This window comes from Macrobrachium rosenbergii, chromosome 26, assembly GCF_040412425.1.
Source record: "Macrobrachium rosenbergii isolate ZJJX-2024 chromosome 26, ASM4041242v1, whole genome shotgun sequence".
In the NCBI taxonomy this organism is placed as follows: domain Eukaryota; kingdom Metazoa; phylum Arthropoda; class Malacostraca; order Decapoda; family Palaemonidae; genus Macrobrachium; species Macrobrachium rosenbergii.
This window is the reverse complement of record NC_089766.1, coordinates 49,757,297-49,784,495: the sequence shown is the minus strand read 5'-3', so window position 1 is coordinate 49,784,495 and position 27,199 is coordinate 49,757,297. Positions and strand designations below refer to the sequence as shown.

The following is a 27,199-nucleotide window of genomic DNA, read 5'->3' as shown; positions in this document are numbered from 1 at the left end:
AATCTCTTCTTTCTGTATTTTCTTTTACCTCCTCTTACTTCTTCCTAATGAATGCCTTAATATTCTTTGGAAGCTTGAATTTCTTCAAGTCAGTGGCCCCTGTGGTGGGCTTGTTCCGTATGAATAGGGTTCATCTTCTGAATAATAATAATAATAATAATTATCTTACAATACTTCATTCTATCTACAAGAACTTCAGACCAGCCTGAAAAATGGTTCTTATGACTAATAATAATATTAATAACTTTCCTATCGTCATCATGCACTTTGTTGTTTTCATAGAAATGACCTTTGCAGCCGTCAAGAAAAATCGTACATTTGAAGGTTTCTTTGACATTTGACAGTCCTAACAACACAAAATAGGCTTTGCATCTATAGTAAGACTGCTACTCAAATACGCTTAAGAAAAATAAGGCACAAGATCAAATCTGGGAAATATTGAAAGGAAATCTAATAACTCTACACGCAAATTTCTTAATTTTACGGATATTTTCACAAGGGAAGATTAACATCATAATAATAATAATAATAATAATAATAATAATAATAATAATAATAGTAAAACAACTTGATAGAGGCAATCGCCTTATTCAGGTGCAATAAAACTCAACAGGGTATATATTGATAAACTCTGAAAGCAAGTCGACTCTGTTTGCTGGGTCGAAGTTTATTTCTCTTTAATTTTTGTTATTATTCTGGTTAAGGGAAAGGGGGCCAAGATTAAATTTAAGCTCCAGCTGACAACAGTTGGTGCTTTGGAACTCTCCTTTCCTCACCATGGTAAGGATTTGAAGTTGTCTTCAAAACTGTCGAAGAAGAGTCCGGAGAATTGTAACAATAAGAAAAATATAACCCATTAACACCCGAGTACAGCTAAATACATCTATTTTATATTTCTTTAGGGCTGACGCAAATGGAAAAAGAACAGCTTATCACGCACAATCAGACCCAGTAAATATTGTTGGGATATTCCAGTAAGTTAGGTATCAACCGAAGCTAGTGAATTGAGCAGCCAACAATATAAAGATCTTGTCAGTACCTCTCTTTTATAGATACGTTAACACGGTCCTGGATGGGTAACTAGATGGTGGGCCACATAAGCGGCGGAAGGATAACACTTTCTGGCGCCATACCTTAATAGAAAGAATTGTAAAGAAAATATATATATATATATATATATATATATATATATATATATATATATATATATATATATATATATATATATATATATATGCATTTGTTATGTCACGATGGACATGCATTTGTTATAATCACGATGGACTCTTTTCAATATCCTCGCAGTAAATCTTCTCTCTCTCTCTCTAAATAGTTGATATGTATTAAACATAAACATTAATTTAGAGACATGCACGCATGTGCAATTATGACACTGAACCAATCTGTCGCAGCCTCTCGTCAAGGATGAGACCAATAAATGCACTTCACATCAACCTTCTTAAGACTTCACATACACCAGAGGCCGTCAAAAGCACTCGATGCTTATTAAAGCGTGACACAGACACAATCACAAACATCTTTCAGCAGCGTCCGTCACATACCGAATTTCAAACATGTTCTCAAGTTGAAGATGGACCAAGTATTACGTTGCCAAAGTGCAGAGCAAATAATAATAATAATAATAATAATAATAATAATAATAATAATAATAATAATAATAATAATAATAATAATGGAGAAACAATTCCACAGTTATGGAGCCAGTATGTACATATATTTAAGGATAAATCTGTACATATATATAACTGTGGATTTGTTTCTCCATTTTAAGACTCATGCTGCTATGAGCATTTTTAACAATAATAATAATAATAATAATAATAATAATAATAATAATAATAATAATAATAATAATAATAAATAATAATAATAGTGGTGGTTTACGAATTAGAAATTGCCAATTGTTTACGATTTTTAACATCTGAGGGTTTCATTCAGAAAGCTATATGATCTGAGCATAATACTGGTGTCCTTCCAAAAGATATCTACACTAATGCAACAAAGCTATACACCAGTTTTTTTTTTTTTTTTTTTTTAATTGCTGATTTTTTTCAGGCGTAACCTCTCTCTCTCTCTCTCTCTCTCTCTCTCTCTCTCTCTCTCTCTGTCTCTCTCTCTCTCCCTTTTTATTTCTTTCTACCTTTCCTAAGTTTACTGTAGAAACTTTGGGTAGACTAAAAACAGGAAACGTAAGAGAAGAAAAAGAGTAGATATAAAAACTCTCAAGTTGACATTCTGCGTGTATTAAATGGAGGGTAGAGGTCGAGGCTATTGGCACGACATACCTAGGTGCTACATCACCAAACAATAAGCTACAAGAACGGGGTCAAAATTTGAAAGGAATAAAAATTTGAAAGGAATTAAAATTGGAAAGGAATCAGAATTGTAATAGGAATCAAAATTTGAAAGGAATCAGAATTTGAAAAGAATCAGAATTGCAACAGGAATCAAAATTTGAAAGGAATCAGAATTTGAAAGGAATCAAAATTTGAAAGGAATCAGAATTTGAAAGGAATCAAAATTTGAAAGGAACCGAAATATGAAAGGAATCAGAATTTGAAAGGAATCAAAATTTGAAAGGAATCCAAATTTGAAAGGAATAAAAATTTGAAAGGAACCGAAATTTGAAAGGAATCCGAATTTGAAAAGAACCAAAATTTGAAAGGAATCAGAATTTGAAAGGAATCAAAATTTGAAAGGAATCAGAATTTGAAAGGAACCAAAATTTAAAAGGAACCAAAATTTAAAAGGAATAAAAATTTGAAAAAAATAAAAATTTGAAAGGAAACAAAATTTGAAAGGAAACAAAATTTGAAAGGAAACAAATTTGAAAGGAAACAAAATTTGAAAGGAATAAAAATTTGAAAGGAACCAAAACTTGAAAGGAATCAAAATTTGAAAGGAACAAAAATTTGAAAGGAATCAAAATTTGAAAGGAACCAAAATTTGAAAGGAAACAAAATTTGAAAGGAAACAAAATTTGAAAGGAATCAAAATTTGAAAGGAACAAAAATTTGAAAGGAATCAAAATTTGAAAGGAACCAAAATTTGAAAGGAACCAAAATTTGAAAGGAACCAAAATTTGAAAGGAACAGAAATTTGAAAGGAATCAAAATTTGAAAGGAACCAAAATTTGAAAGGATACAAAATTTGAAAGGAATCAAAATTTGAAAGGAATCGAAATTTGAAAGGAACAAAAATTTAAAAGGAATCAAAATTTGAAGTCCACACAACGAATAACGGGGCAATTTGAAAGAGAACGTATTTTGATACAGGGCTGTCAAGATTTAACAATAAATCCGCCTCATGAGAGGATCGCTCGCAATATCTTCACTTAATGACGTACAGATTCATAAAAGCTTGGGATTCTGTTCTTAATGCGTTTTGGTCACGAAAGCTTCACCACTTTTACAGTATGTAGAGACGATTGGTTCGGCTGTGGTCGTCTATGCAATGCGAAAGAGGACATAATTGTGGATACACAGAAAATATAACCATAGGAATTATTTAGAGAGAGCATTATCAATAAAACCATCGCCGTTCCTGCCAGATCCCCGAGGACTTGCAAATTTCTCAGCTTAAATTTTGTGGAGGGGAGGTTAAGTTAAGTATACCTTAGTTTTACCAGACCACTGAGCTGATTAACAGCTCTCCTAGGGCTGGCCCGAAGGATGAGACTTATTTTACGTGGCTAAGAACCAATTGGTTACTTAGCAACGGGACCTACAGCTTATTGTGGAATCCGAACCACATTATAGCGAGAAATGAATTTCTATCACCAGAAATAAATTCCTCTAACTCTTCATCAGCCGGCCGGGGGAATTGAACTCCGGCCCATCGAGTGACAGTCCGCAGCTCTACCGGCTCACCCAACGGAGAGATGACATAAAAATATCAAATACTGAGGTGATACAAAAGTTAACTAAGAATCTACGAACTCCACTATAGCTCAAGCTGATATCACAAGATGACTATGATTTCGCATGAAACAGGGCACAAGATCTACTGTAAAGATTCTAATCATAATCAGTCCATTTCCGGTATCATGCGATTATTATTGTTACTGTCCATATTCATTACAACGCTTTTACCAGCGATAATAGTTTTACCCAAAGCATTCCGTTAAAATACTACTGATGTTAACAAAAAAATTATACCTCGCGCAGGACACACTATTTCTAGCAAATGCAAGAGAATTAAATAACGCATCAGGGTTTCAACCGTGTTTTTCTGTAAGTCATTATGCATTCCAATTTAAGCCGTGGAGCTTATAAACCACGTATGAAGAAGAGTTACATACATGTAAACAGCTGTTACATTACACCACTTTGCGTTTATACAAATTATGTTCACATACGCACTCACAACAATACTGTTAGGACCTCAAGAACCCTTTATTAGAAGTATTCCGATTACTATGATTAAACTGACCGATTTTGGGCCAGACATGAAGAAAAACGGTTGAACGAAATTTGAAGAATCTACACCCTATACAGTAACACCTGTATACCTGAAATACAACTATGTAATTTATTTTGACTACGCCGGGCATGTGATATGGCGGCCATATTGGATTTCGTTGAAAGCCTTGAAAGATCGTTTCCAGAACGGCGAATGGAAAATTCATTTCATTATCTATTTGTCACCTACCCATACTGGGAAATCTGCAAAAGTTATATAGAATAGAAAAGAATATAGAATTTAGACCAAGCGCTGAGACCTGTGAGGTCAATCAGCGCTGAAACGGAAATTAACACTAAAAAGGTTTGAAAGGTGTAACATGAGGAAAACCTTGCAGTTGCACTGTGAACCAATTGTTAAGAGAGGGCGGAAAGCAAGATGGAAGAAAGAGAAGGTGAACGGAGGTACAGTAAAAGAAATGGAAGGGGCTGCAGCTAGGGGCCGAAGGGACGCTGCCAAGAACCTTAAGTAATGCCTACAGTGTGCCGCATAAGGTGGCCTGACGACACTATACCCCCTCCCCTACGGAAGCAAAAGTTATGCAGTTTTGAGATTGTAATTCAAACTTTATTCAACAAGCATATCATATAGAAAAATTATGTACATAAATGTATGGAAGTATGTTAATATATACATACACAGTCTATACGAGTGTGTGCGCGCGCGCGTATGATTATAGAAATGTGCATAAAAATGTAAATATCTTCTTTCTAATTTCTAATTTAGTAATTTCCAGTAAATTACTAAACATTTTGGATGTGGCCCGTGTATACAGTATAAGGGCAAATGGCAGTTGTTAATTATATATCATTATGCAAAGCAGGATTTGTCTGCCATGTTGAAACGGGCCTTGAAGCCTGGCATTACAGATCCATCAGTTATCATTATCACTGTTATTATTTTGGTTATTTCGTCGCTTACTTTTGAGCGCGAAGTTCATCACTGCAAAGTGTCTAGATAAGCAAGTAAGATATGCCTGAATGTTACCATCTTCCCGCGAAACTTCCCCAGAAAAACGCGCCCAGTGAAAAAATGGGTAAACCTTAGATAAACAGGCAAATAGATAAATCTAACCACAGATAAAATGCAATATGAAAGTGTGAGAGTGTGTGTGTGGGGAGAAGAGTATTTTAGAGATTGTATTACTCATTAATCACCCTCCCACTCTCCCCCACACCCCCCCCCACCATTCATACATCTGTTTCTACGCTCGATGTTTCCGACTCTCGCCCAAAAATACGTCGTATGATTTATTGGACACAAATCAGCGCGCGGCCGAATTTTACACTGAATTTAAAAAGGAAAGACTGCGATTTTTAGTCAGGGGAAAAAACTATAAAAAACTATAAAATCATTTAATATCCCTTTTTAAGATCCACAAAATCTCGATGCGACGATAAGAAAGGCATAACGAGTACAGTGATTAAATATGCATTAGCTGCCCTTTCATTAATATGAAAAGCAACACATACGAGTTATATTTTTTTTATGAGCATAAAGCTCTGAATAGAGGAAAGACTGAATTTTATCCAGGCCTTTGGTTTGAAAAAATTCGATAGCAAGCCTATATATATATATACAGTATAGATGTATAGATGAATATATATATTGTAAATATATATATATATATATATATATATATATATATATATATATATATATATATATATATATATATATATATATATATATTTATACCCATATCTATCTATCTATCTATATATATGTATACATATCTATATAATTTTATACATACATTACATATAATACTTGACCAAACATCTGTTCTCGAATCTTACTTGGTACTTTCTTACTTATTCATCAATTTGACATTGTTTTTTATACACCTGCTTATCATACAATGCATATCAACAGATTCAAGTCATTTTTTCCTCAATTCGCTTTCCTGATTTTGAGCAAATGGAGATATCATACTTCTGAACTTGCTAGATTGCATTTCACGTCAACGAAGAAAAGCTGATGGTGTGGAACTATTTAGAAGTCCACGAATTTTTCTGGTCTCTCTCTCTCTCTCTCGATTTACTTTTAGGCTTCAATCGCAGGGCCACTTCTAATAAACTTAAGGGATATAACACGAAACATAAAAAAAACTTTTTAAACTTATCTGTTAAAGTACCTACGCGCTAAAGGATTTTTGTTTATATATATTAAGGCTTGTAAATATGTAGTTGTTCCACAACTATATTACTGATTCTCCCTGCAAGCGCCATGGACATTTCAGATAATACTAATACGACTTATCATCAGTTTTATAGCTACTTATTCTCGTGAGTCACAGAGAGCCTGAGATATACTGTTAGGAAAGCTGCGTACTGTAGTTTTTCCCCCACTGATTTTTCAAATTCTGTAAGTATTTGCATATTTTTAATAGTTCCGTTTTATTTTTCATTTTCTTTAGCGCGAATATGTGTTTATTAATAATTTTTTTCTGAGGTGAGTGTTTGAAGAAAACATTACTTGAAAAACACACGCAGGATTTATTTCATAGTTAGGCCTACTTTTGTTTTTTTCCTGAAGAAAATTGTATTATTTCATAAAGTTGCACATCAGGCAATGAATGACGGAATGAACGACTATGTTATTGGCGACGCAAATGCTGTGGTCAACGAAGCTGCCATATCAAGAAAAAATAACATTTTGATTTGCAGATGTCACGCAATGTGGGTTTATTTCCCCCCACCCAGGCTGCATTTCATATACCACATTCATCGTTAATTTCCTGAATACTGATGGCGCAACGACAATTGCTATAAGAGACATCATCCCACGTTGGTTCCACCGCAGAGCCCAATGCCTTGTGATCTCTGAGGGGCCTATTAATATATCTAAGTCATTTGGAAATGAGAATACAGTCCATTTTTTCTCTCTGCGGTAGTCAGTCGTCGGTCTCCAAAGAGGTCCTTCATTTTAGTGCTCACGAATTTCAGAGAGGCCGTGGATTTGACTCGCTTGATGGCCGGCTGGTCAAAGTCACTGTTTATCTTTGCTTCTAAACTAAAGGTCCAGGTTCGAATCCTGGCCGACGCACAAGCACTTATCAATTATTATTCCCTCCGGGTGTAAGGTATTCCCGGGGATAGTGAGTTTGAAATTAGACGATATTTGTGGCTTAACATTTGATACATACATACATACATATATATATTATATATACATAGTCTATGTCTATTATATATATATATATATATATATATATATATATATATATATATATATATATATATATATATATATATATATATATATATATAGACAAACAGACAGACATACACACGCACACACACACAGAGAGAGAGAGAAGAGAGAGAGAGAGAGAGAGAGAGAGAGAGAGAGAGAGAGAGCACCTGATAAGATTCTTCAAACTGCTTGTGGAAATCCCGTAGATATTTGCCCATCTTGGCCTGTTTACAAATAAGGCCTAGTCTACGACGAAGAGATTTTTCACGTGTAAATTAAAATCGAAAATGAAAATCAAATCTCGTGAAAGAACAATAACGGCAAAGTACAGTAAATATCTCAAATGTCAAAAATTATTGACAGCTTATTCAAATGAATGCAATAATCAATTTTCCTAAGTTGTGACGATTGGATATACCCCGAAATACGACGACCCTCATACCCGTTCTGCAATATACATATTTAAGTGGAAACACTTATGGCATACATATACAAATATACACGTACACACATATATATATATATATATATATATATATACATATATATAATCAATAAAAGGATTTGAAAATTAAGGACAGGAATAACTTGCCAGTACAAAAACTTTATCTTGGAAAAGATAATGATCATAAAAGTCTTTCAATTTTCTAACAATATTTGAACATTGGAATTTTGCTGAAACGCAAAATATGAAAAGAAAATTCAAATAGCTCCTCGGCGATGTAACCGCAGGATAAAAGTTATGGCGACTTAAAACATCTTTAAATTTCTTTATTTCAATGACTCGTCTCTCATGGGAGACCAAATCGGGAACAGGGAATCAGGAGTGAAAATTCCCGACGAGTCAAAATCCTATTCCCCGGCAGCATCTGAACTGCATGCACACTTCTGTTATGTCAGATTTTCCACTTCTTTGTTTCTTGTTTGCACGTACGTGGGTGGGGAGGGGTTAGAAGGACGATTGAGAACAGTGCCTGAGACTGTGGCTCAATTGACCTAAGCTGTGGATTAGGTACATATCAGTTATTAATGGCAGACGGCTGTGGTAGATTTCATTCAGCATGCATAAGCGCACGGGACTAGCACCGTCGTCTCGATAAGTTTGATAATAAAACATCCTCTACAGCTATCCCTGTATATACAGTATATATATATATATATATATATATATATATATATATATATATATATATATATATATATATATATATATATTTTTTTTATTCTATATATGTATATTATGGTAATTTTTAACAATAATTTCCGCCTTTTGAATTTGGACTGCTGGCCACTCTATAGAGTGGTTAAAGGTTTGGACTTGTGTTTCACTGGACTGCGGTTCAGTTTATACAGGCTAACTCATAATATACCCACAAAATATATACATATACCTATATATATATACACACATACATAAACATATATATGCATACATATGTACACGTGTATATATATGCATATATATACATATATATATATATATATATATATATATATATATATATATATATATATATATATATATATATATATATATACATATATATATATATATATATATATATATATATATATATATACATATATATATATATATATAAATATAATACCATATACAATATACTGTATTATAAGAATGATACAGTAAGTATTAGTCCTAGAACAGACGCAAAAAAGAAAATAAATACCGTAAAGTAAAGCAAACCCATAATGATACCCGATAATTCAAAAGCTACAGCCTAACATGTCCGCGATAAGAAAAAAACGCAAGAAAATTCATACTGATTTGATCACGATGCTGGGGATCAAGGAAAAAAGCGAATAACGCAAAGAAATAGAAGCAAAATAAAACAAGGACACTCCAGTGCAAAAGGAACGACTGGAGGACAGGCACCGGGGAATGAATGAATAAAAGTCGCGAATTTGAGCCGTGACGTCATTTCCGGCGGACGGCATCTTCAAAGTCGGCGAAATGTAGGAATCTTTTATCTACTCCAAACAAAACGCATCCTGATATGTTCCGCTTGCAAGGGAAATAGTCTTCGCCTTCCGAGCAGCGCGGGATTTTAAGCGTTAACAGGACTGTCATTTTAGGGAGAACTTGTATGTGCAAATGACGCAATGTGGTGTCAAGAAGTTCGACTGTCTCTGGGGAAATATGATATATACATACAGTATACATCATATACAGTATATATACATATATATATATATATACAGTATATATATACATATATGTATATATATAATATACATATGTAATATATATATATATATATATATATATATATATATATATATATATATATATATATATATATATATATAACATACATATCATAATATATATATATATATATATATATATATATATATATATATATATATATATATATATATATATATATATACATACATATCATAATATATATATACATATATATATATATATATATATATATATATATATATATATATATATATATATATATATATATATATATATAAAACACATCCCACTCCTGCGTGATATCTGGACATGAAAAAATATCCTTCAGGCACCTAAAAAAATGTCTCTAAGCGAACGGGGACATGTGGTTAGCAATCCCATATGATAGTTGATTTGTTTACTGGAAAGATAGCTGAATGTTTTGGCCTTCGGTGAGCCAAAGGTGAAAATAGCAGTGTTTGAAGACTGATCTTGCCTGAAAGCCGCAGAGCTAAGGAACGTGTAGGACATGATTCTAGGACGGGGTGAAAGAATACATGTGAGTTAGTCTGAAGACTGACTGGTATGATTGGGTGAATTAAGAAAAATATGAGTGAAAAGGAGCCTGAAAATGTATCTGGGAGGTTTGCAGAATAGGAAGGATGGTTGTAACAGGTAAATGCCACTGCAAGAGATGGCATTTTCGGAAAGTACCAAGTTCCTGGGGTGAATGAGAGTGGAGAGAAACTTGCAGAAATTGTCTGCAAAGGAGTTTGTTTACTTGAAATACACATTTTCAAAGAATATTCGTGATTATATTTGAGAGAGATAAGAGTGAGGGGAAAGCGTCTGCTAGATTATGTTAGCACAGAGTATAGATACTGACTGGTGCAATGATCTAATCATGACTTGGCTGAAGTAAAGTAAAAGCTAAGGCAAACATAAACTTGGGTTGAAGAGGAAGTGGTGAAATAAGGCCGCAAATGTAACTGAAATGAAAGTGTCTGCTAAGAAAGAAGTGAAAAGATCTTATAAGGAGTAAATGAATAAAAAATAGGCCAGGGTTAACGACCACAGGGGGAAGGAGTAGATGAGTTATGGAACTCCATGACGGGGTCATAGACAGCCCGAAGGGTTTGTGGGCACAGGAGGATAAGAAGAAGTTTTAAAATCAGTAAGTCGTGGGATTATGAAATAAAATATTTTGAGGGGGGAAAAGATTATCAAAGATGCAGGGAAGTGAAATAAGAGAGTATCGATGAATAGCGAGCGAGAACTTCCGAGAGAATGAGAAATTGTTCCACAGGGAAGTAAATGCATAGAATGGAATATAGAATTTTGGCAAAAGGTCAATTGTTAGGACCTATGAGGTCATTCAACGCTGGAAGGGAAATTGAAAGTAGGTAAGTTTGGAATGTGTAACAAGAGGATAAGCTCGCAGTTACACTATGAATCAATTGTTAGGTGAGGGTGGAAAGTAAGATGGAAGTGAATATGAACGGAGTTAGAGTAAAAGGAAGGAAAGGGGTTGCAGCTAGGGGCCGAAGGGGCAGTGCAAAGAACCTTAAGTAATACCTACTGTGCACCGCAAGAGGTGCACTGGCGGCACTAACCCCCTATGGAGTAAATGCATAGAGAAATGGATCTCAGAATAAAAAGATGCAAAAGGAGAGATGCCCTCTGAAGTGAATGCCATACTCGGTTGAAGAATGAAAACCAAGTTTCTTCGGCACAATAGTTTTCTGTACAGTGTATAATACTCTATGAAACTCTCAGCCACGGCCCATGAAAATCGCAGCCGCGGTCCATGAAAATTTCACCCACGACCAGGTGGTGGCCTGTGTTGTTGGCACCTACAGAGGTGCCAAACTCGCGATCATGGCTAACTTTAAATAAAATCAAAGCTACTGAGGCTGGAGGGGTGCAATTTGGCATATTTGGTGACTGGAGGGTGGGTGATTAACATACCAATTTGCAGCCCTCTATCCTCAGCAGCTTTCAAGATTTGAGGGCGGACAGAAAAAGTGAGGACGGACAGACAAATAGCCATCTCCATAATAGTTTTCTTTTCCAGAAAACGAAAAATACAGGTTCATCCACAATTCAGCAGCTATTTTTTCTGCATAGAGGTTCATCCACAATTCAGCAGTTATTTTTTTTACGCATACAGGTTCATCCACAACTCAGCAGTTTTTTTTTCTGCATAGAGGTTCATCCACGATTCAGCAGTTATTTTTTCTGCACAGAGGTTCACCCACAATTCAGTAGTTATTTTTTCTGCACAGCGGTTTATCCACAACTCAGAAGTTATTTTTTTCTGCAAAGAGGTTCATCCACAATTCGGCAGTTAAAAGTATGACAGTGACAGTGAATGCTGGGAAGTTTTCATTTTGGGCCACCAACTGTTAGGAGAACTGCTTATGCGTAAAAAAAAATAATATGCAAGCAACTGCATGATGCTCTCCTGAACGAGAGAGAGAGAGAGAGAGAGAGAGAGAGAGATGGATGGCACTTCTTGGAAGTCACCCATCCAAGCACTGACTGGAACCAACGCAGCTTAACTTTGCTAATTAAATGGCCGGAAGTATGGAGCGCAACAGAGAATCCTGATTAATTTCAGAACTTATTAAATAAGACAAATCCCAAGAGGCTGTAGGGGAACCTAGCATTTACGCAATCCACTTAATCTTTATATACAATTCAAAAGATTTTATATGATATAAATATATATGTACATATATACATATACATAAAATCTGTCTAATTGTTATATGAAGATTATATAGAATGCTTTAAATGCTAGGTTTCTCAACAGTTGTTGATATATTACATAGATATATATATATATATATATATATATATATATATATATATATATATATATATATATATATATATATATATATATATATATTGGTTATATACATTAATGATAATCTGCTATACATGGGATATGATGTGCTGTTGGAAAAAGCAACAGGTGGCATGCCACAATGCTGAATCCATTCAGGTGTACTAGCTATGTTTTTTTTCGGACTGCGGAATATGTTCTTGCGAAGCATTTGTATTCAATATACCTTGATAAACTAGGCGTAAAAATCCATAATTTTTTAAGAATAAAATAAAATCAATTCCAATATAATATGTCAAGGACCATCGGCTATGAATGTTTGCCTTTTACAAGACACAATTATTGACTCACATTGCTCATTGAGTATACACAATAAGCCTAATGTTAGACGGAGAAAGTTGACTCGAGCGGCCGACCCTGCTATACAATGGGACTAATAATGTCGAAAGAAGAAGAAGAAGAAGAAGAAGAAGAAGAAGAAGAAGAAGAAGAAGAAGAACAAGCCTACTGTATTTTCTCATGTAGGATAAAGTCCATTCACGATGGTTACTCACATGTAATATTTATATATCTGAATGTAAAATTTTATATCCGAAAATGTCTACTTTCTAAGGCCACGTCATCATTTCTCTTATCAGTCAAATACCTGTGGCTTTATATTCCTAAACATTTAACCAGTCTTGTTATAAGATAACGAACAGTTTGTCACGCATAATATGTACAGTGTTTTTACGTATAATATGTACAGTGTTTTTTCATTAGTCGGCAGTATTTGACATTACTACGACTTGTAAGCAAAGTGGAACTCAACGTCAGAGCATTGCAAGAATTCCATGTGCTAGGAATACATCCCACCAAGTGTCCAATTAGTATTTTTAGAATAGGAATCTTACCACATTAAAAAAAAAAGTTTTTTGAGTCTGAGGTAACTGACTAATTTCCTGGGAAACGAAAGATATAAACATCTTTTAAAATTGAACTAAACACGTCATCAAATTTATCCACTGCTTTCTTTCTTTGGCGTCCTTTATTATTTATGCGGTTTTTTAAATCTATCTTTACCCTCCTCTCCATTTCCTACCTTTCCAACCTCTCCCTCCTCCCCAACCCACCCCTACTGAACCAGGAGCTTAGAAACCGTGGCTCCCCCTAAAACCGAGTAGGTTGTCAATCAGGAGGGTACGGTGCCGGGTGTCAATGCGTTATCTATGTGTTATCAGGCTTTGGTCATGTCTGTGATAGAGCACCGGGACCCCACCCCCACCTTCCCAAACCGTCCCTCCTCCTCCCCCACCCAACCCACCCACCCACCATCCCTAGCCCCCTCACTTGGCGATTGCCCACGTGAACCCTCGGTTTCTCTGGCGTTTTTTCTCCCCCTAATCGTTTTCTCCCCTTCCACAATATGGCGGCGGCCGTCGTCCTCACAGCGGGTTTGGTTGTTTGCGAAATAATCGAAATTTACGTTCTTGAAGAGACGCGATGGAGTTTCCGATTATGGAAACGCATTTATAGGAGGCCTTGTAGTTTTAGAGCTCTCTCTCTCTCTCTCCTGTGATATCAATCAGTCTAACTTGCAGTTGCCAAATTCAATTGATGCTAAACAGGAGAACGCTACCCGCTGTTTTCAATGAATAGATAAACTGGACACAGAACTAAGAACAAAAGTGAAATATACAGAAGGTGTTAACAAATAAGAAGAGAGAGAGAGAGAGAGAGAGAGAGAGAGAGAGAGAGAGAGAGAGAGAGAGAATTTTCTTGATAAGAAACTGCGATAGTTACTACAAAAAATCTGGAGTTAAAGCAATTTGAAGGAAGATTTTCAATGACAACCGATTCCAGGTTCTCTTAGATACAAAGGCCGATGGCACGGGCATCCCAATGACTCCATTTAGCGCAGGCTAGAAAAAATAATGAAAAAAATTACAAAAATAATAGGGATTAAGCCCAACGAAAGATTTAGATCTAGCTTTTGCAGGGAGAAAAGTTTACATAAGTCAACTGATGTCAGGGAAAACGGAACAAAGAAGAAAGTTCCAGCGCTCGACAGTAGCGGTAAAGAACCTTGGCAGTCAATTATTTTCTCGTAGGACTTTTCATGCTTTTACTAAATTCTTCGACAGCAGGAACTTGGTGAATAGCATAAGGTCGAACTAAATAAGGTTGTGTTGACAGCTTCGGGCTGACAGCCGATGGAGGAGGAATTTGGCAAAAGCTTGAGAAGCCGAACAACAATAATGATAAGAAAATATATATAATCATCAATGGATATTCCCTCATAAGATGAAACAGCTAAATGAAGAACAGCAGTCATTACGATAATGACGTTTTAAAACTACGTTAGTGAATTTGTTACCAAACCCCTGAATAAGTAAGCATGATCACAACTCTTCGTTGTTTCACAATTATGTAAATATATGACCGAATAACTTGTTACGGAAGCGTTCAATGTACTGTAGCTGTGTTCTAAATACAGAGCCCAGTACAGAAATCAATTAGTCAATTACAGCTAAGTATGTATATATATATATATATATATAATATATATATATATATATATATATATATATATATATATATATATATATATATATATATATATATATAGAGTCCGATATTTGACTAGACAGAAACACCTGGAAAAGGCTCATTAAAACCAATGGCCCCCGTCTAGGGATTAATCTAGAAGAAGAAGTAGAGGAAGAAGAAGAATACAGACCAACCAATCAGAAAATCACAGTTATGACAGTGGTCCCTAAGCCAAGACGTTCCGCAGCTTATAGCCTCGAGAGCGAGATTGATCAGGCACATTTCAGATTCCATTCTGAATCATATTTCTAATTTGGGTCATTTATGATTATCTTGCTTTATATTTCAATATCATTCTACTACTTTCGACCATGTATTTTTCTCTTTATTCGTAGGTGTGGGTTTTAGAACTTTAGCAAACACATGTTTTCGGGGTTATAATATATATAATATATATATATGGTATATATATATATATAAATATATATATATATATATATAATATATATATACTCCGGTAATTGCTTGTTGGTAGCAAGCTGATAGTTTCCACTTTATAATTATTTTTTCTGGAATTATTGTAAAAATATCGCTCTCACAAAGGTGGATTTCAAATGCATAATCCGCAGCAGATGTGACGGGGGTCTCAAACATGTTCATCATTATGAGATATAATGCTGGGTCGCTCTTTTGACAATAATTGGATAATTTCAAGTTTTGGTTTTCCCAGTTTATCATCTTCAACCTATTCCTGCAAAACAATGGATCCACATATTGCATACAAACACACGTACATATATACCTGATATATACATGCATATGTATTTGAAACAGCCAAAGTGACCTCGTTAATTTTTAGATTTAAAAATTTTTCTTTATAATCCCACATTACTACAAGCCTTGTACCCAAATGATAAGAAGCAAATGAAGAAACTCTCATTCCGCCGCCCAAAGATTCAATTGTATAGATAATGCGTGTGAACTTTTGACAAAATTAGATCTTCCATCCTTTAGGTTGTTTCGCAAGGTTAACCTCATCTTAACCTGTTGTGCAAAACAATGGATCGAATCCCACCAAACAAGTTGGGATTTTTATTTGGAAATTAGGCTTTATGTATTTGAAACAGCCAAATTGCAGCCATTACAAATATTACAAATAAATATTTCAAATCTGGTATAACAAAGGACCCAATAAATTCCAAATCGTCTATTTTCAGTCTGAGGAAAAAGATAAATATGAGAGAGCTGAGATTAGAATTGTATATACAATGTAGAGAGAGAAGAGAAGTCTTCCATCTTTCTTGGTAGTTGGGTCGCTAAGGTTAACCTCACCCTAACCTGTTGTGCCTTGGATCGAATCCCACCACGAAGTTGGGATTTTTCATTTGGATAATTAGGCTTTGTAGTGACAAGCACATCCAAAATGTTAAGTCAAGAGATCATTGCAGCCATTACAAATATTACAAATACATATTTCAAATCTGGTGTAACAGAGGACTCAATAAATTCCAAATCGTCTACAGTATTTTCAGTCAGAAGAAAAAACGATAAGTATGTGTTTGTGTGTGTGTGAGAGAGAGAGAGAGAGAGAGAGAGAGAGAGAGAGAGAGAGAGAGAGAGAGAGAGAGAGAGAGAAAGGCGGGGAGCGGGAATAAGGTTAAGGTTAGCTTCACCCTAACCTACTGCGCCTGAGTTCGAATCCCATCATGGGATTTATGGTTCCTTCATTTTGGTTAAAGGCTCATATTGATGGGAACATCCAAAAAGTGTCCGGAAATCGAGAAAGTAAGAGGTTAATTATGGCCTTTACACTTGCATATATACCTGATGGAAAGCGACTAGTTTTTATATATATATATATATATATATATATATATATATATATATATATATATATATATATATATATATATATATTATATATTATATATATTATATCATATATATATATATATGAAATATATGAATCAGTGATATATATATATATATATATTTATCATTATATCATATCCAATGTACTGAAACCGTGAATCAGTGACGATGCGTTTATCAGCAATAACTCACGAATAACGAAATTCCTCTCACTATCTTATCTGTCGGATATTGGACGCAGAGCTATAACGATACCCGAGATAACAATATCGCTATACCGTAAAATGGACGTCGTAACAATGCAATGGATACCGTAATAACGATTCAGCAGCGATTTTTTTTCTATTTCGTAAAAAAAAAATCAACAGTAATCAACTAAATGACAATGATTGCCAATACTGGAAGATCGCTTTTTGATAACGGTTCCATGAATCTCTCTCTCTCTCTCTCTCTCTCTTTCTCTCATTTCCAGTTACGTTTCCGTTCCCCGGATTTCTTTGGAAGTTTGTTAAAGTAACCTAATCGCTAAAAAGACTAGTATGAATCGAAACGAGAAATGAAAATTTACAACTTAAAAGCAAAACCCCACAAATTAGTCTTTATTTTATTAAAATATTCTAAGTAAATATATAAATATAAAAAGTAAACTGATGAAAGAAAGAATGAATGAATGAACGAGGGAGTTAAAGAAATAAAACCTTATAATATTATATTATATCACACATCTAGTAAATACTTTATGGATGTTGCAGAGTTATGGACTTCAAAACTATATCAATATCAATATTTCTATCAATATCAATTACATTTCGAATAATTCAAAATGCAGTTCTTATTTATCTGAGTTTACGAGGACATGTCATATAAGAAACAGAGATATGAATCAATCACATTTTCTTTTCGAAATACCTGTTATTATTTCAAAACCGATACATAACATGGCCTGCTACTGAATTAGATTTCAAGCTCACTTTCCTGTATTTTCATTATTTAATAACTGACATTTACTGTCAATATATTATACATATATATAATTATACATACATACAATTATATATATATACAATATATATATATATATATATATATATATATATATATATATATATATATATATATATATAATGGATATATAATTGGACATAAACAACTTCATCCATCATCATCCCATTATACGAACTGATATTTAATCTATATTTGACAAGGTTACATCTCTCGGAACCACCTCCTTGAGAAGAAACAGTCATAGATGGAAACACCTACACAAATATTAATATAATATCGATTTATTTCTCCATACACAAAAAAAAAAAAAAAGCTTTCGTACATAACAACGAAATCAGAGACTACCCATCTTGACGATACAGCAGCGGCGCCCCAACCACCACCCACCGCCCCCAAAGCCACCACCCCTCACCTCAAGCTTAATTATTGTCTCTGGTGGTTCCCCGAGGCCCGGTTCCAAAGGTGCCGACGGGCGAGCTCTCCAAACATTGACTCAAGATGAAGATACCAGGAACCGGAAGACAGCAACAATCGGTTCTTGTGTCTTCGACGCCTTCGATACACTCACAGATACGATATGCGAGGCTTGTTTTTTCTTCCTTTTTTTTTTTTTATTGCTGTTTTTTTTTTTTTTTTTGTTGGTCGGGTTGAAGAGTTCGAAAAACGGTCTGGACGTCTTTCCGGGAAGAGGAAATTCTGGTATTTTACAGTGTGTCTTGTAGCGTTCTAGCTTCCCCTCTCTCTCTCTCTTTCTCTCTCTCTCTCTTTATCCATTCGGTATTATTTTAGATTAATGCAGAAACCAAATCTCCACTTATATTCATATATATATACGTATAACAGTATATATATACATATATAAATCTATAAATAATGCGAAATATTACCAATGAAAATAGTTCCACGCAGTATTTTGCATTCAAACACTCACACATATACTGTACTGTATATACGGTATATATATACTGTATGTATATATATATATATATATATATATATATGTATGTATATATATATATATATATATATATATATAGATAGATATATATATTTATATAATGCATCTGCATATATGCCACCTTTTATATTAGGTCTCTCTCTCTCTCTCTCTCTCTCTCCTTGAGCAGTAAAATTAACATATTTCTTTGTTTCTGCAAAGGTCATTTATCAAACAGTGTTTGCATGTATTATACACACCCGGTTGAATGGAATGCAATACAACTAAACTACTATATAATTCTTTGTTGGTTTATTTACCAACTGACTTGTAGTCTGTTCAGTGTATTTTTTAAGTTTTCTGTAAATAAAACTATTGTGCCGGCTTTGTCTGCCCGTTCGCACTTTTTTTCTGTCCGCCCTCCGATCTTAAAAACTACTGAGGCTAGAGGGCTGCAAATTGTTATATTGATCATCCACCCTCCAATCACCAAACATACCAAATTGCAGCCCTCTAGCCTCCTAAGTAGTTTTGATTTTATTTAAGGTTAAAGTTACCTATGATCGTGCTTCTGGCAACGACATAGGATATGCCACCACCGGTAGTGGTTAAAGTTTCTCGGGAGGCGGCTCATATAGCATTATACCGAGACCACCGAAAGATAGATCTGTTTTCGGTGGTCTTGATTATACGCTGTAGTCGCTGTACATAAAACTCGATTGCGCCGAAGAAACTTTGACGCATTTTTTACTTGTTTTTATATCACCTTTACTGAGTGAATATTAATTAACGTCACTGAGAGTATCATCCTGATAATGAGACTTGTAATTCTACAAAGTCCATATACCGCTTATATGAATTATATTTATTCGGGCATTTTTGCTTATTCAGTGGCCCCTTTGGTGGGCTTGTTCCATATGAATAAGGGTCTTCATCTTCTGAATAATAATAATAATAATAATAATAATAATAATAATAATAATAATAATAATAATATTCATCTCATGGTAATTCCATTTAGCAATTTTATGATCCTCGTTCACTTCACGAAAAGTATTTAAGTACAACTTATATACTTTTCTAAAATATATATATAAATATAATATATATATATATATATATATATATATATATATATATATATATATATATATATAAAACTGTTGTCGGAATTGTCGGACGTTCTATATTTCTTCATTCACATCATAGTTAGGGAGATAATTCTATTCTTGAGATAGCCTAAACGATCTATTTCTCGTCACGCCATATAACGATTAATCTTAGTATTATTCTAACACACGTATAAAAAATATTAATATATATATACAGTATATATGTGTATATATATGTATTATCTAATGATCCTCGTCTAAATTGTTGAGCATCCTGGATTCCTTCATTCAGATCATAATTAAGCACATACAGTAACAGTCCTGGTAAAAAGGATGTATTTTTCTTCATTTCATAACTTACTCTCAGTATTACATTAAAACACAAATATATATATAATATATATATATAAATATATATATATATATATATATATATATATATATATATATATATATATATATATATATATACATATATACATGTTATTGTAATAGGCACAGTGCCGTCTTAACTTCTCGAATTCTACGCGCTTTTTTGGATACGCTTGTCACTGCAAAGCCTTAGATGCAAATCCAAGTAATCTGAAGTGGTTATGATGTCCGGTAGCGGGAAACGAACCCACATCTAATCACAACGTCACTTCGTTGTGATTAAGGGACGCGGGTTCGATTCCCGCTATCGGACATCATAACCGTTTCAAAAATTCTTTGCACTTGGATCTAAGACTGCAGTGACAAGCGTATCCAAAAAAGCGCGAAGAATTCGAGAAGTTTAGAGGGTATTGTGGCTATTACAATTACATATCTATAAAATGTAGATATGTGTTTGTGTGTATAATATGCATTCATTCTCATGCAACAGGTCGAAGGGCTATGTAGATTAGATTGCCCACGTGTGAAAATAAATAGAAGAAAAGTTTAGAAATAAAATGTATTATATATATACAAATTGAATAACATTAAATAATTATATAAATATATATATATATATATATATATATATATATATATATATATATATATATATATATATATATATATAAAACTAACAAATAATAATAAGTTTATGTGAATAAATGTAATATCAGATAAGTTACGAAATCAATAAATAAAATCTTCTCGATCGTATACTTCAGATTCTCGAAATACAAATATGCAAAAACATACCAGCCTACAGGCACTGTCACACGTGCGAATTTTGTCATACTCTTGAATATTTCCGAAAGTTTCCGCCGACAAAGGTGTCAAAAGGAAAGCTGCGCATCTCATTCGTCTTGCAGCCGAAAATCAACACCTTCGTTCGCTCTTGAAAAAAAATGGAGAATGCAATACGACACGTTGTAAACTAACGAAATTATTATTTAAATGAACTCAGTGGAGCCATGATTAGCCTGTGCTAATCGAGTCATGTAGCAAAATATATTATTGGGATTTATTTTTAATTGAGAGCGTAAAATAACATCGGTCACATCTGAGTTATACCTGGGAAAAGTATATCCTCTCGGGTACTCTTGCTAAATATATACCTGAACAGATGGAAAACAAATCTTTGCGAAGCCGACAGTATGAAGTATATATAATACTTGGTTACGTGCATAAACGATTATTCCCTTCAGCCCGAAAAATTCGCGTGCACGGTAACGAACGATTCTGCCCGAGCGACAGACAACATGAGCCAGGTTTTGGTGTCCGTACTGGTGGCAGGGCGGCACAAGATGGCGAAAAAACCGTCTGGGTGACAGCAGCGCCTTGGGACGATGAGCGATGTCCTTGAATTCGGCGAACACTTCGAGATGACGAGGAATTCCTGACACAGGTGACCAAGACAGGAAGAATGATCAAACCGACTTTCAGTTCACAATGTCATGCTAGTTCCAAGGAAGGAACAGCGACAAAGATTTTCTGATATTTCGTATTACGTGTCTACAGTTTTACGTGGCTATTTCGTGAAACATTATCCTCTTCGTGTATAATGAAAACAAGTAAAAAATACGCTGAAGTTTCTTCGGCGCAATCGAGTTTTCTGCACAGCGTATAATGCTGTATGAAACTCTCAGCCACAGCCTAGTGGTGGCCTGTGTTGTTGGCACCTTTAACGGTGCCAGACGCACGATCATGGCTAAATTTAGCCTTAAATAAAATAAAAACTACTGATGCTAGAGGGCTGCAATTTGGTATGTTTGATGACTGGAGAGTGGATGATCAACATACCAATTTGCAGCCTTGTAGCCCCAATAGTTTTTAAGATCTGAGGGCGGACAGAAAAAGTTTTTCTTCCACAGAAAACTAGAAATAGTTGGAACCTGAATACCCCCAAAGGTACAAATAACAACGCAAACAACAGCAAAAAGAACAGTGATAATGGCACCAGCAAACACTGGCGATAAAAAACAAGAGCAGCGACAACAAGTGAGTTAAATACAGACGAATTGCCGCTAATGTGGTAACTATATACCTCGAGTTCCTGTTCCCCGGCTCAATACTGCACTTACGTAATCTAAATGTCTGCATGCAAGACAAATCAAGCGGCAATTACATGATTCATTTATGACGTTCTCAAGCACTTGACTTGTTTTTCATCTTCACACGTTGGTGATTATACCCTTGGCATATTTTCTCTCACTTTCCACGCTACTTAGGACGGCCATTTTCGGTCTCGTTTCATGTTATCCGGAGATATCGGCCGAGATTCGGATGCGGCGATTGGGTGGGCCTGACGCAAGGCGTTGCAGCTCATCTCATCAGAGATATAAAGTAAACTTCTATTTCTTCTTCCTCTTCTGTGACTTCATGTAATCCTGCGGATCCAAGTTCGAATTATCAAGGAGTCTTGGTTAGATCATTCGGCATTTATATTAGCTAAATCTGGGTTGAAGGTGAAGCACTAGAAGTGGTTCTTTTCTTCGCTGTTTCTCCATGGCTGTAGCGGGTTGAGGTGTCCTCTCCTGAATACCACCTTCATCGTTCCTTGTGCCTGATTCAATTTAGAAGCCAAATACTTAGTCAGCTTTTCAATCCTTATCTCTGTTTTACCCCTTTACAAATCTCTCTGTTTTTAGTTTTCTGTGAAATAAAACTATTAAAATGGCTATTTGTCTATCCGTCCGCACTTTTGCTGTCCGCCCTCAGGTCTTAAAAACTACTGAGGTTAGAGGGCTGCAAGTTGTTATGTTGATAATCCACCTTCCAATCATCAAAAATACCAAATTGCAGCCCTCTACCCTCCTCAGTAGTTTATAATTTTATATAAGGTTAAAGTTAGCCATGATCGTGCGTCTGGCACCGCTATAGGTGCCAAAAACACAGGCCACCACCGGGCCGTAGCTGAAAGTTTCATGGGCCGTATCTGAGAGTTTCAAACAGCATTATACGCCGTACAGAAAACTCGATTTCGACGAAGAAACTTCGGCGCATTTTTTACTTGTTTTTATATAAATTAGTTCAGAAGTTGTTCTAGAGAGCTGTTAGACCAGTAGTTCTCAACTATTTTTTGGCCCATGCACCTTTTCACCATATGTCAGAACGTCATTCGGGCCCCCTTTCCAAAATTGTCTTCCTCAAAAGGCGCATTCCAAATAATATGCATATAATACTAAAAATCCTTGGTCAAAATCAACCACCCCCCCCAGACCACTCTTAGCTAGCTCACCCTCGACACAAGGCAAGAGCCACTCTCTGTGACCCCAGAGTCTTAAAGACTTCAATCTTCCTGAAAAGTAAGACGGTCAACGCTTTATATATTTATTTTTTTTCTAGTGCATCATCTTTAACCCGTCTTGATTTTTTGCTGGAATGCTCACTTCACCAGAATCTATGTTCATCGACTTCAGTGGAAGGTGAAATATCACAACCAAATAACGAGATTTCCGGAACTGTCATCAAAAATTTTGAAAGCAGTAATAACAATGATGACAAACTTCCACGTAAACTCAGTTAGAGCAGCAACGCCAGGTGCAGTAATGGAAATGATGGCAATAAAAATAGCACTAATAACAACAATAACGCCGTAAAGATAATGACAATACCAAACGTGAAAGGAAAAATACTAATAAGAAATTTCGTCGTCTCGGGAAAACTTATTATGACTTCTTTCAGTAGACTTTATTGCCCAGAAGGTTAATACGCTCTAATGTCTCCTAAATTCAAAATCTTCCTCTGAGCGCGAAAGGTGAGGAAGAGGAACCGCAAAATGTGCGCTGATTCCTCTCTCATTTTTATTTTCATTATGTCATAGTTACCGACGCAATGCCCAGAGTGAAATGAGACACAAATGCCTCTTGACTTCGTTTCCATTTTCCCTCAGTGATTTTTGAAAACTTCTTATATAAATTTGTTTTTCTGCAATGGTTTGCAAGACATCATCATTTCTAATTCATGAACTTAATTTATTTTAAGGCAAAGACAACTCCCTTAGAAAGGTCTTACAAATAAAGCAATAAGGTTGACTCCCACGGAAACAATACGTCGTCCAATAAACACCATTATTATTATTATTATTATTATTATCATTATTATTATTCAGAAGATGAAGAACCCCATTCATGTGGAACAAGCCCACCCAAGGGGCAACTGACTTGAAATTCAAGCTTCCAAAGAATAAGGTGCTCATTAGGAGGTTAAGAAAAGGTAAAGGGAAATACACAATGATGAGATCTCACTTATTAAAAAGAAAAATTAATTAATAAATAGATAAAAATGTATTAAAATGCAAGGAGAACAGCACTGGTAATAAAGCACTGCATCTAAGCTTGATTTTTTGAAGTTCTAATTGCAAAACATCCTCAGTAGGGAGACTGTTCCACAGTCCAACGGTGTGAGGAGGAATAAAGGCCCTCTGGAACCAAGAAGTTCGACACCGAGGCACATTTGCTGCCTATTGGTGCTTCTGCTGTTCAGCGAATCTGGTTGCCCTTAGCAGGAAAGGGGGATCAGGGATCAACTGTGAACTGTCAAAGTCCCATCGAAGACACTTGAAAAAATTGAAAGATGTAACACATTCATTTCATTGAACAGCCAACTTGCGCCTTCTCCAGCCTAGGAAGGAAAAAGAGGTGGGGGTTGACCCAGCGGGAAGCAATGGATCTGCCTGCTTATAAGAAGAAAATGGAATGGACTGAAATGGAAATAGAGTTTAGGCCAAAGACCAAGCGCTGGGACCTATGAGGTCATCCAGCGCTGGAAAGGAAATTGAGTGGAGGTAGGTTTGAAAGGTGTACCAGGAGGAAAACCTCGCAGTTGCACTAGGAAATAATTGTTAGGAGGGAGTGGACAGCAAGATGAAAGACAGAGAATATGAAGGGAGGTACAGTAAAAGGAATGAAAGGGGATGCAGCAAGGGGCCGAAGGGAGGCTGCAAAGTATTGCCTACAGAGTGCCCGTGAGGTGCACTGCCGGCACTAACCCCCTACAAACATAAAGTCCAAAAACTGACCGCTGCATTATGGAAGTGGTGACCAGGCCGGTTTCAAGTTCAATGGTGCAATGGACCAAACGCGTAAGGAATCCACAAAAATTCTGAATCTCAACGAATTAAAGAGGTTAGGAACAACCGCCCTCTGAAGTCTCATCGCTTCGCCTCAGTCTCTCCTAAGATTCAGGTCGAGGTATAAGATGAAATGCTCAGGCCCTAACGCACGAAAACTTTAGGTCGGCGCTAAATAAAAAACTTTCGTCGCTTTACAGAGACGTGCAAATAATACTAATAATCACAAATGATATTAATATTAAAAGTACTACTACTATTACTTATCATTATCGTAATCATCATTTTGACAGGATTACAAAATAAACCGAAATTATACAGCAATATATTATGAGTTAACGTTTTAATATAAGCATTTTATCTACTGTTATTATAATGGTAGTATTACGAATAAAAAAACAAGTACCGCCGGAATGATAAAGCAATAATCACCACCGTAGAGCCGGAGAGATAACTGGCGCGTTCTATCACCCTCTAATAAACTCCCCCTATGTTATTGCAACCAGCGAGTTAATCCATCAACGCATGAAATCGAACACCGTCGAGCTCTGTTATATCTTCAGAGGAGGTCCCTACTGAGCAACCCCTACCCTCCCCTCTTTCCCCCTATTCGTAACCAATGGCGCATGCGCCGCTCCCAACCAGAACAAATATTATGCTGATTACTAATGACTTCCAAAGATCCTCCCCCACAACTCTTACGCATCATTTCTCGTTGCGATGGCGCAAAATCGTTACCGTAGGATGCGAATGGATACAGTGTATACGGTAATCCTTTTAAAGCGACGACAGGAATAGTAGTAGCCGAAACAAACGACTAAAATCGTTTTTGGGAACTTCTAGGACATTTCTGTTAACTCCACATCCTTTGCAATGTTCTTCATTGCATAATCACGAGAAAGCGATGGAAAACGGATAACTATGGAGGAGTCTATCCAACCACAGGCCTAACTTAATAATAATAATAATAATAATAATAATAATAATAATAATAATAATAATAATGGAGAAACAAATCCGCAGTTATGTATGGGTACGTATATTTAAAAATCAATCTCTACAGAGAGCTTTCGGGAGTCTGTTCGAACAGATTTCCGAAAGCTTTCTGTGTAAATTTGTTTTTAAATATGTGTACTCCTACATAACTGTGGATTTGTTTCTCCATTTCAAGACCCGTGCTACTATGAGTATTTTTCCATAATAATAATAATAATAATAATAATAATAATAATAATAATAATAATAATAATAATAATAATAATAATAATAATAATAATAATATTGGACATTAAAATCTTCATAAGCATTAATTTAACTCGTGGTATGTCAGAGCCGATTAGTATTGAATACCGTCGGTGATTTTGCATGAAAAAAAAAAAAGTTTCATTTTTTTTTTTTAATTCAAATTTATCTTTTGCCCTCTTGTAGCACAGGTTGCCGTGCCATACGCTGCGCTCCGGAACTTTCGCTTTCCCGCTGCGGTCTTAATTTGTTTCCAATTCTGATCGCTTGTCTCTAAAAT

General features: G+C 35.2%; 1 protein-coding gene across 6 annotated transcripts in view; it reads right to left on the bottom strand.

Annotated features, from left to right (window-relative positions):
* LOC136853180 (transcription factor GATA-4-like) overlaps window positions 1-27,199 on the bottom strand; it is a 498,363-nt gene that overhangs the window by 11,008 nt on the left and 460,156 nt on the right. The window lies entirely within an intron of this gene.